Genomic DNA, 12347 nt, shown 5'->3' with positions numbered 1-12347 from the left:
AGATTCTGAGCTGTGGTAAGATAATTTTCAGATGCAGTTTGAGCTGTACTTAAGTAATAGAACTAAAGAAGCCAATAAATTGCTAAAATAAATGCAGAAAATTCATGTATATGTACTTTTGTTTGTTATGCTTGGTTTAATGTTCTGTCAAATCTGGCATATGTTACAGCACTGTAGTAAAGACTATTCAATACAGAGAATGATTTCACTTTAATTTGTCCAATAATAAAAGAAATAAAGCCGCTTTAAAATCTCTGTGCGCAAGAGTGTCACACCTGAATGCCTTCTAAGAACTTTGTGCTCAAATTGATGGAGTTTAAAGTTTAACAGCTGACACTTTGGGAATGAAACAACAACTGTAACAGTACACTCTGGAATACTTAAAACATATCTCAGCATTGGTCTTCTACCTTTTCCTCGGGACCTGTGTTGACTGAAGCAGAAAGCCTGTGTTAATAAACAAGGTTGATAACTGGAGGTTGTAAGGAAAGCACTTTGTAATACGACTCACAACTAAGGGGGGAATTCCTGTAATTAAATGAAATTCCAATGTGTTACATTTAAAATTATAATGTAATTGCACTTAAATACTTAAACGTAGGCAGACCAGAATAAAGGGTTTATGTTTTTACATGAACAAGGAAATAATAATACTGTAAGTAAACTTAAGTCGTGCATAAGTAATTTGAAGTATTTTCTAATTTCATGGTAATTTTGCAGAAAACCAAACAATATTTTCCTATCTTACTCTGAAAATATGTTGTATTTTCCAGGGTGTTGGTCATATTATGAAATGCATAATTTGACCTTTTACATCATTTTTTTTACATCTGTATTTAATACTCACTACACTGATGTGCATGAGAGTGAGGACTGTTTTCCCTTACCAAAGTTTAAGAAAAACTTAATACCAACAAAATTTGCAGGCTTATGACCTTATAATGATGGAGCCAAGTCTAATTTAATTTGTTTGTTTTTTTTACAATCACTGTTCACAAAGGAGGGTCTCCTTTCCTGTAAGAAACCAGCAATGTTACTCTGCTCCATTATACAGCCCACATCTCGAAAATTCTAACGCATTTACAAGTTGAAACAACAACTGTAAGATGGAGGGATTTTCCACAAAATTAACAAGACATTATGCAATACTTAAAATTACTTACAGTATAGTTTGTCTCCTATCCTTGAGACTACCCAGAATTTAGACACCACTTAAAATTAATTGCACTACAAGAACTTTGCCAGCTTTGAAAATCACAGTTACATGTGCTGCAAACTGTCAAAATTTGAAATGCCTCCAAGTTCTTTTGGAACGTCTTTCAAGACATATATGGTGCTGTAAACTCAGATTTTGCTTCCCAATGTGAAGACATGATAGATTATGTAAGGTTGGCTGTGTGAAAATGTTCAAGAAAAGAAGTCAAGATGATCATGCGGAACAAGCTGATATTTCAGTAAAAGTAATTTTAGGAATGGCGCAGAGTTAATTTAAGCTAGAAACAGAACATGTCCTGCAGGAATTTAATTCAAGTGATTTAAAAGTTCACTTTCTTCACCATTTCTAACTGATCGCTAACATACATACATACTGTGCACATACACTGAATCTTTTCTTGACTTTTAACACTTGGGTACAACATGTTTAACATTTTTAACTAATGCTTAACTAAACAATGCATATTCCTCACTGGAAGCTACTTAAATCTGGTTAATCTGTGCACTACTGAGAAACAACACGCAGCATTTAATTGTTTCAAACTTCACACTCCTTTATCCAAATGCTGTGTGCACACAAATTGCTTTTACAAGATTGCACATTTGTGTTTTCTATTCATTTTGTGCTGTATGAAAAAACACTACAGCCCACCAATGCTTGATAAAAAAGTCAAGACTGACTTCTGGAGTTTGCTGCAGGTGAGAATTGCACACCTAAACCTAATACTCATTCTGCAGAAAGCAGAAAAAATGAGAAACATCCTCAAGATGATTTTCAAGAAATAAACAGTTGACAGATATGTTTACAGGTGTATTCAATGCTGGGTTTACCTTTTAGGTCAGATTCTTCCCTTGCTCTGCTCTCGTCTCTTTGTCATAAAATAAACTCCTTTTGTGTTGACGCTTGTTTCATATGATTCAAATGACACATGGAGGCCTCTGGTTGTCCAGAGGTGCCATCTAGTGCACAGCTGACTTCAGCACCTACAGAGGAGACCATCCTCCTCCAAATAAAACTAAAATAAAATAGAATATTATAATACTATAGCACTACAAGACACTTTATTTTAGTTTTCAAATATTTGCATCATCAATTTGGAAATAATTTATTCATCTCAGAACATATATGTTGTTCCGACCACAAGTAATCTACATATTGTGTTTGGTATCTGTACAGCTGGAGTGGTTTGTGTGTGTGCTGTGCTTGGATATTATATGTGAAGTCATGAGTGGAAATCACGATCAAATGAAAGCTCCCGAAAGACCAGAGCGGCCTGTCATTGATTGTGTTAAAATCCCTGTGCTTACCCACAAACCTCCTATTCTTGTCTATTCTTTTTTTTAAATTTTGTCTTTTTCAATAACAAATCGGGCAATTGAAGGTTTTCCTGTAACTTTTGACTACAGACAGAGATAAATTAAATGTATGATTTCAAGTCCAATTTTTGTCACCACTATTTACTGTGTTTTTATTAATAAATTGTGACATCCTCTGCAAAATGTTATATTTACATATATATCAGCTTTTTTTTTGTTTTTTATTTATAAAAAAAAAATTGTGACAAATATCTTGTATGTTGCTGGTCCATCCCATCCATCCATCCTCCACTTATCTGGGGTCGGGTTGCGGGGGCAGCAGCCGCAGGGAAGCCCAAACCTCCCTCTCTCCAGGCAACTCCTTCAGCTTGTACGGTGGAACACCAAGGCGTTCCCAGGCCAGTCGAGAGACATAATCTTTCCCGTGTGACCTGGGTCTGCCCCGGGTTCCTCCTCCCGGTGGGACATGCCCGGAACATGTCACCCAGGACGCGCCCAGGAGGCAGATGCCCAAACCACCTCAACTGGTACCTTTTGATCCAGAGGAGCAGCGGCTCTACACTGAGCCCCTCCCTGATGGCTGAACTTCTCACCCTATCCCCAAAAGTTTATTCTGTTCATCTGGATGTAGCATTTTCAGTGGGAGAAACGTTTCTACTTCTTCAGTCTCAGCTAACTGCAGGTTTCACCAATCTTATAAACAGTACATTTGCATAATGACTGAAAGTGACTGAAGGAACAATGGGCTGGGAGATAGTCTTTTGAAATTAAATTTGCCTCCAATTAGTCCTAGCAACGCGCTTTCTTCTGATTCTGACTGTCCAAATTCAGGGGCAGCATGCTTTGAAGGCCGCGTTTGAAGGCAAACATCACAGCGACGCAATGAAGACTGTCCAAATTCAAAGACTCCTCCAAATGCAGCGACAAATGCATCCCCCTTTTCCCGACATTTGAAGGATGGGTCAGGTGTATCCTTCGTGGTCCAACCTATCTGTTAGAGTGAATTGTTAAATGTTGTCATTTCTATGCTTGCCAACTCTGATGAAAGAAATTCCACTGTCCTTCCCCCCAGATTCTCGAGGTTCTGGATGGGGGGGGCTGTAATGTTTTATTGCAGATACATCCTATCTGGAAGATCTGCTTCTTTTGATGTAAGCTTCCTGCGTTTACGACCCTTTGGTCAGCAGGAGGTCACACACACACATTCTCACATAAAACACACACACACACACACACTCTTACAGAAGTTCACACATATACATACAATGCCTTGTCTTAGAACCATGTGAGCGTGGCTTTGTTCTGATGTTTATTGTGTGAACTGTGTCTCAATAAAAAGGGCAGCAAGGGAGGTCGTCGTCGAGGTCATTTTCGGGGTGGACACAGGCCTCCCTTGCGCAAGTGATTGATCGATCGACTGTCTTGTTTTCTTCATGATGAATAAGTCTCTAGAATTAGCGGGGCTTGTGGAAACACAGACCCAACATTTATTTGGTCCTTCGGAGCCAGAACCTAACACATCGCATCCACCGAGGAGAGGAAGAGGATGCCACCGCAACGTCTGGGATGATTGACGTAAAGCCCTGGTGCTTTGTTACCAGGCCGTGAAGTTTGCGCCTGAACTCCCCTTGGGATGGATGACGATTGACGGGATCCAGAGACTCTTCCCATGAACGAAAACAACACGAACAGTAAGTACAGAAGGCCTTAGAGAGCGGCTACGTGACTCTGCGTTGAACGCAGGTACGGGAGCGCGCTAGCCGCGTGAGAGAGATGCAGGCTTCTCCGCCGTGTGGGGCGCAGAGACAACCTAGGTTTGGTGACTCTGCCGTGAAGAGAGTCCGGAATCTCCGCCATTTGGGGTGTTAGAGAGTGTCCGATGGTTGAATTCTCCGCCATATGGGGCGTTTGAGAGTTTTCAACAGAGAGCGCTAGCTGTGCGTGTAGGCGCTAGCTGTGCGTGTAGGTGCTAGCTGTGCGTGTAGGCGCTAGCTATGCGTGTAGACGCAAGCGATAGGCCTATGTTGTGTGTGTGCGGGCCAGACGTGGTCTACGTGAGTGTGGCTGATTGTTGTCTTGTAATGGAGAATAAACTGTGTAAGTCTGCCTTGAAAGAGGATGAAATACACTGCAAAGTTTTTATTGGCCACCACGTGGTGTGTGGATCGTTGACGAATGAAGTGAAATAATGAGCTAAGCGGAAGTGAGTGTGAGTGTGTCTGACGTCACGGTGTGTGTGAAAAGGTATCCAGCTGGGGCAGGCATGATTCTGCAGATTACCTGCCCAGTGGACAAAAAGAAATAAAATAGATGTGTGGATGAATGATAGCATGAAGAGTGTTTGGTGTTTCTCAGTCTGAAACAGCTGTAATGCTACTTTCTGTTTTGGAGAAAAAGACAGTTAAAAAAAAAAACAGAGAGAGAGATGTGTGTTGTTTAAGCAGTGATGAGAATAATGAAAGTGTGATGAGAGAGGAACACAAAAACATACAGAAAATGCATTAACTATACTAACCCTTACATGCACATACACAATAAATGATACTCATGAAGACCAGACAGCATCTTAAGCATGAGATTCTGTTTGTCATCTTGTCCAAGTCACTAGTAAAATGAAAGTGATACATAGACTAGTGGACTGAATATTATAGGAGGACAGATGGTTGCATCATAGAGGAGAAAACAGAATGCTGATGAGGGGTCTTAAATGAGTGAGCTGAGTGAGTTGATTGTGAGTTTCTGATGCGTGAAGAAGTTTTACAATGGCACACATTTAGTTACATGAGAAGAAACTTATTATGTGCTAAGACAACAGGGTTATGCTGTATGTTGTGTGTATGGCTGATTGGATGAATGTTTGAGATTAAACTGGCTGTTGATTTGTCTTTTGTTACTAAGTTGAGCCTGCCAATTGGGTTGTTATGATTTATCCCCCTGGCATGAAGAACACGTGTCATGACTTAAACAAGGCCTTTCTTTCCTTTGCTTTCCTTTATTTTCTTTCTTTCCTTTTATTTTGTTACTTTCATGGTGCACTGAAAGTTTTGTTTGATGATCTATGTTTGAGCAGATCTGCACGATTAGAACAGAAGCGCTATACTGTTGCAAAGTGAAGAAACCAACTGAGCCACAGGTACTCATCAGAATGGCTGGGAATGTGCTGTGCATCTTCTTGAGCCTGTGGACCCAGAGTGGGATGACAGGGAGCGCACTGGAACAGAGCAAACCACACCCAGTACCCGCATGGGTTTTCAACAACTACTGGTGGCAGTTTAAGAACACAACCGCTCACATAAACAACGAGACCAATGGTTATGCTTGTGATGCCACTGGCTACACATTCTTCTGGACTGTGGCCATATAGCATCACTGAGAGCGAGACAGTTTGTTTGGTTGCTTTAGCAACACATCCAGGAACACTGCCAACTTTTCAACTGCTCTGAACCTGAATGGAAGGTTGATTCACCAGTAACTGGGAAGGTGAACTGCTCTGGTAAGACAGACCTGCTAGTCTGACTCAAAGGATCTGACTCGCTGCAGGACATTGAACAGCTAAACGAACTGGAACAGGCCAATTGCCTATGTGTATGAAGGACAATGGATTAGTCCAAGTTGGATATTTACCATGGAATTTGTGCAACATCACCTATTCTTTTGTCTTCTGCAAGAAGGATGTAAACAGAGAAGCCTTTTGTCTATATTTACATCATGAACACTTGAGGTTTTGAGCCAAGAAGACCAAAACACCTTGATCCAATTTCCTTTACAAAGCTTGTTCTGTGGTGAAAACAGGACAGGAGAAGAGTTGTAAATGCAGATAATTCACCAGTTGACTTCACCACAGGATGCCTACAGTGAAATTTGGGGGGTTGATAGGAGTCTAGAAGGGTGTTGACCAGGCTACAGCTTTGAAGTTAGCTGAGAGCCGGTGAGGTCGGCTGCCGTCACGACTGCTCCGACCACCTTTTCTTTGTCTTTGTTTTTTAAGTTAGTTTTCAGCGTCTCTAAATCTGCAAAATCATCACCATTGGGTACATTAGGTATGACAGTGACACTCTTGTTTCTATTGGTATACAATGTACTCACAATTCGAAGTTTTTAACTGCGGATCCGAGCTGGCCGAGCGAGATCTTGAGGGAGAACAAAGGGAAGCGGCAGCCTAGAGGGAAAAGGCGGCTTAGAGGGAAGCAAGCCGGCATCAGGAACAGGTTGAGAGCTCGTGCACACCGCACACCTCTGCCTAGAATCCTGCTCGCCAACGTCCAGTCACTGGAGAACAAGCTTGAGGGCTCAGGGCCAGGATAAAGTTCCAGAGAGACATTCGGGACTGCAATCAGCTCTGCTTCACAGAGACATGGCTAAACCCAGCAGTGCCGGACCACGCCATCCAGCCGGCCGTGTTCTTCTCGGTTCACCGCATGGACAGGACACGGGACTCGGGGAAGTCAAGGGGAGGCGGCGTGTGTTTAATGGTGAACAACAATTGGTGCAACAGTGCAAACGTTGTTCCTCTCACACGCTCCTGCACACCAAATCTGGAACTACTGTCCATCATGTGTCGTCCTTTTTATCTACCTCGAGAATTTACATCGGTCATTATAAGTGCCGTTTATATTCCACCACAAGCGGACACAGTCACCGCCTTATGCGAGCTGCATGAGGCACTCACACAGCACCAGACACAGCACCAGACACAACACCGGGACGCTGCGCTTATTGTGACAGGGGACTTTAATAGTGCCAACCTCAAACGCGCAGCGCCGAACTTTTATCAACACATCACCTGCCCCACCAGAGGTGAAAGGACACTGGAACACTGCTACACTACGGTCAAGGACGGCTAAAAGGCACAATCTTGCCCTCCGTTTGGCAAATTCGATCACACCGCCATCTTCCTCATGCCAAAATACAAACAAAGACTGAAACAGGAAGTTCCGGTTCAGAGCAAGGTCGCGCGCTGGACGGATCAATCGGTGGCCGCGTTACAGGACGCACTCAACAACGCAGACTGGGACATGTTCAGAAACAGCTCCGATGATGATGTCAACGTGTTTACGGAAGCGGTTGTGGGATTCATCGGGAAACTAGCGGATGATACAGTGGAGACAAAGACTATCACAACGTTTCCCAACCAGAAGCCATTGGTGGATTGGTGGATAAAACCATCCGCGACGCTCTGAGATCCCGCACCGCTGCCTACAACACGGGACTCACGATGGGGGACATGGACCCGTACAAAGCCGCGTCATATAACGTGCGTGTCATGGTCTCCGCTCCTCGACAGCTGACAGCTGTCAGGTGCTTTGTTTTTGTTTCCCTTTCTCTCTCGCCCTCTTCCATTCTCTCTTTCTCCTGCCGGGGCGGAGCTCAGTATGGGCTCCTGCCCCTGGCCTACACACCTGGAGGTGATCAGCACATCTGTTGCTGATCATAAGAGATTGGAACCCTTCTTAAGAGGGCGAGTCTGCTCTACTCGTCGCTGGATCGTTGAGCCATCAGCGTCAGTCGTCCTGTATTTTGTAAAGTCAGTTTGTGAGCCTGTCTGAACCAGGAAACTAATGGTTTTTTTCTGCCTGTGTATAGATCGCCTCTGGACCTGTTCTTTCCCTGTGCATGGCGACTGAACGGAAGCAAGAGAGATAGAGGAAAGGAGAGGAGATGTGCGAGGGCTGAATGAAAACCTTCCCTTCCTGGACTCCTGCCTCTTTCGCTCCTGGACCCTGGAACCCCGGCCCCTTTTCCCTTGACACCATTATATGTATATATGAATTCCACTGTAGAGGAACACTGTAAATAAATGCACCTTTTGAAGACACTAGTGGTCTGCGCGTGAGTCCGATCTACGAAACCTGACAGAACGATCCAGCCACAACATGGACTCAGCAGATCAGAATACCATCGGTCAGGCACTGGCTGCCCAAGAAGCGGCGCTGACTCGCCACGAACAAATGCTACATCAGCTGCAAGGTGAGATCGCTGCACTAACTCAAGCTGTTTCCGGTTTGACTACGCCAGGGGGAGTACAGCCAGGGACCCCCCAGCCGGCTCACCCTGCCCCGCAGGAGACACTCGCGGCGGCTACGGCAGGTCACTCATCGGCAGCCACCCCATCCTCTGACGGTCCCCTGCCTTCGCCTGAGCCCTTTTCGGGGGAGACAGAGAAGTGCCCTGGCTTTCTGGCCCAGTGTTCATTGATTTTCCGCGAACAGCGGTGTTTTCATAACAATGACAGGGCAAAGATTGCTTTTTTGGTACAGATGCTTCGTGACCGGGCTTTGAAATGGGCCCAGGTCGTGTTAAACTCCAACTCTCTCTCTTTTGAGAGGTTTGTGATTAACTTTAAGACTGTGTTTAATCAGGGCTCTGGAGTCGAGGCTGCGGCGCTCCGCCTCCTTAACTTTAAGCAAGGTAAGCGGAGTATGGCAGACTATTCAATCGACTTTTGGATTTTGGCAGAAGAAACCGGCTGGGGACCGGATGCGCTCAGGAGCACATTGTTAAATAACATCCGGGAAGATCTGAAAGATGAATTGATTATGCGGGACCTACCCACTGCTTTTGACGAATTGATGTCGTTATGTATTAAGGTGGATGAGCGGCTACGAGCTCGTCGGCAAGCACGGAACTCCAGTTCCCAGGAGGCCGCAGGGCCACGAGGGGCGGAGGTTTCGGCCGATTACCGGTCCTCCCGGACATCAGGGGGCGCCGACGGAGAGGTACAGCCCATGTAAATCGGCAGCTCTCACCTAACTGCTGCAGAACGTCAGCGACGCATCACGGCCGGTGAGTGTCTGTATTGTGGTAATAAGGGACACATGATTGCCTCCTGTCCGTCGCGAGCAAAAGGCCGTGCCCGCCAGTGATGGTAGGAGTACTGGTGGGCGGTTTGAATCAGGATAAATCTCCTCCACGTTTAGCCCTGCCGGCTAAGCTTTTGGTCCACTCCGAGTGTCATTCACTTTCTGTGCTTATTGATTCTGGAGCAGAACAAAATTTCATTGACTCTGAACTAGCAAAACAACTCTGTGTGACTGTGGAGTCACTACCCCACACCTTACGCGTCACGGCTTTATCAGGGCAGCGCCTCCCCGACATCACACACATCACTGAGCCGCTCACCCTCACACTGTCTGGTAATCATTCGGAGGAGATTAGCTTTTTTGTTTTTCACTCCACTCAGACGCCGTTAGTTCTCGGTCATCCCTGGCTCCAGCAACACAACCCCACGATTAATTGGCAGAAAGGAGGCATCACGGGCTGGGGAGTCATATGACTTGCCTTAAGGCTGCTGTTCCTCCTAACAAATCGGTCACCGGCCCAGAGCCACCGCGGTCTTCCGACTTAGCAGATGTGCCGTCTGTTTACCACGATCTCGCTGAGGTGTTTCGGAAGGACCGAGCCCAGTCGCTGCCACCCCATCGGCCCTATGACTGCGCCATAGACCTGCTGCCGGGAGCTCCTTTACCGACCAGCCGCCTCTATAGCCTCTCGCTGCCGGAACGGGAGGCTATGGAGAAATATATAACTGAATCCCTCGCTGCCGGCATCATCCGTGCCTCTTCCTCACCCGTCGCAGCAGGTTTCTTCTTTGTGGAAAAGAAGGATAAGACCCTCTGACCCTGTATTGACTTTCGGGGACTCAATAACATTACGGTCAAGAATAAATATCCACTGCCCCTGCTCACCTCCGCTTTCGAACTTCTCCAGGGAGCCGTCATATTCAGCAAGCTGGACTTGAGAAACGCTTACCACCTGGTTCGGATTCGGGATGGCGATGAATGGAAGACGGCGTTCAATACCCACCTTGGACATTTCGAGTATCTGGTAATGCCATTCGGCCTCACTAACGCACCTGCAGTATTCCAGGCTCTGGTCAACGATGTTCTAAGGGACTTTATTAACCGATTTGTGTTTGTCTATCTAGACGACATTCTGATCTTCTCTTCCTCCCAGGCTGAACACGAGACCCAGGTCCGGCTGGTACTGCAACGCCTTCTGGAGAACCGGCTGTTCGTCAAAAGCGAGAAATGGGAGTTTCATGTGCCCTCAGTTGCCTTCCTAGGGTACATAATCGAGCGTGGAGATCTCCGACCCGACCCTTTGAAAGTCAAGGCTGTTGTGAACTGGCCTGAACCAAACAACCGTCGCCAGTTGCAACGCTTCCTTGGCTTCGCTAACTTCTACGGGAGATTCATACGGGACTTCAGCAGGATTGCCTTACCATTAACCCAGTTAACCTCTCCCAAGCTTGCTTTTCAGTGGAGTGACGCTGCCCAATCAGCCTTTCAGGAGCTCAAGAAACGGTTTGCTTCAGCGCCCATCCTGGTCCAACCTGACACCACTCTTCAGTTCGTGGTGGAGGTCGACGCATCCGACTCAGGGGTGGGGGCCGTCCTTTCCCAACAGAGGGAGGGTAAGATGCATCCTTGTGCCTATTTTTCCCGTCGTCTCACCCCTGCAGAACGTAACTACAACGTGGGCGATCGGGAGCTCTTGGCGATTAAGCTCGCCCTGGAAGAATGGCGGCATTGGCTGGAGGGCACCACTCAACCCTTCGTGGTCTGGACCGATCACAAAAACCTGGCCTACCTTCAAACGGTGAAACGTCTTAACGCTCGACAGGCCAGATGGGCCCTGTTTTTCACCCGTTTCCACTTCTCAATCACCTACAGACCCGGTTCCCGAAACGTCAAGCCGGACGCTCTCTCCCGTCAGTTCTCCGCTGCTGACGAAAAGGCGGATCCGGATTCCATCCTGCCGGCAACCTGTACTATCGGGGCCATCACCTGGGAGATCGAGGCGGCCGTCCGGGCGGCTCAGGTAGCCGATCCGGTAGGGGGGGCCCGCCCACCGACTCTATGTTCCGCGCTCTGTCAGATCCCAGGTTCTACAATGGGCTCACACGGCCCGGTTCTCATGCCACCCAGGGATACATCGCACCATTAAGTTTCTCCAGCGGTGCTTCTGGTGGCCCTCACTCACCCAAGACACTCGGGAATACGTCACTGCTTGTACGGTCTGTGCCCGAAACAAACCATCAAACCAACCCCCGGCGGGTCAGCTACATCCGTTATCCACTCCTTCCAGGCCATGGTCTCACATAGCACTGGACTTCATCACCGGACTATCTCCATCAGCAGGTAACACTGTCGTTCTCACCATAATCGATCGTTTCTCTAAAGCGGCTCATTTCATTGCTCTGCCTAACCTTCCCACAGCTCTAGAGACCGCACGCCTACTCGCCACTCACATCTTCCGCCTGCATGGGATCCCGGAAGATATAGTGTCCGACAGAGGGCCTCAATTCACTTCTCGGGTCTGGAAAGAGTTCTGCAACTCCCTGGGTGCAAAGGTCAGTCTATCCTCGGGTTATCATCCTCAGAGCAACGGCCAGTCCGAGCGGGCCAACCAAGAACTGGAGACCGCCCTGCGCTGTGTCGCCTCCACCAATCAAACCATCTGGAGTGAGGAGTTGCCGTGGATCGAGTACGCCCATAACAGCTTGACTGCCTCTGCCACCGGCCTCCATTCGAAGCTTCCTTGGGATATCAGCCTCCTCTTTTTCCTGCTGTGGAAGGTGAGCACTCTGTACCTTCCGCCCAGGCTCATCTGCGCAGGTGCCGCAGAGTTTGGCGGGCAACTCAAGCGGCCCTATTACGCACGAAGAACAACAAACGCATCGCAGACCGGCACCGGACTCCAGCACCCGAATACTCTGTCGGCCAGAAGGTATGGCTCTCTACCCGCTTTGTTCCGGTCAGGACTGAATCTAAGAAACTTACACCCACCTTCATTGGCCCTTTTGAAATCTCCGC

Source organism: Rhamphochromis longiceps, linkage group LG15 (genome assembly GCF_057381845.1).
Source record: "Rhamphochromis longiceps isolate RC_006_pf linkage group LG15, R_longiceps_female_GT1.1, whole genome shotgun sequence".
Classification (NCBI taxonomy): Eukaryota; Metazoa; Chordata; class Actinopteri; order Cichliformes; family Cichlidae; genus Rhamphochromis; species Rhamphochromis longiceps.
The sequence above is the reverse complement of the archived record's forward strand: the minus strand, read 5'-3'. Positions refer to the sequence as shown.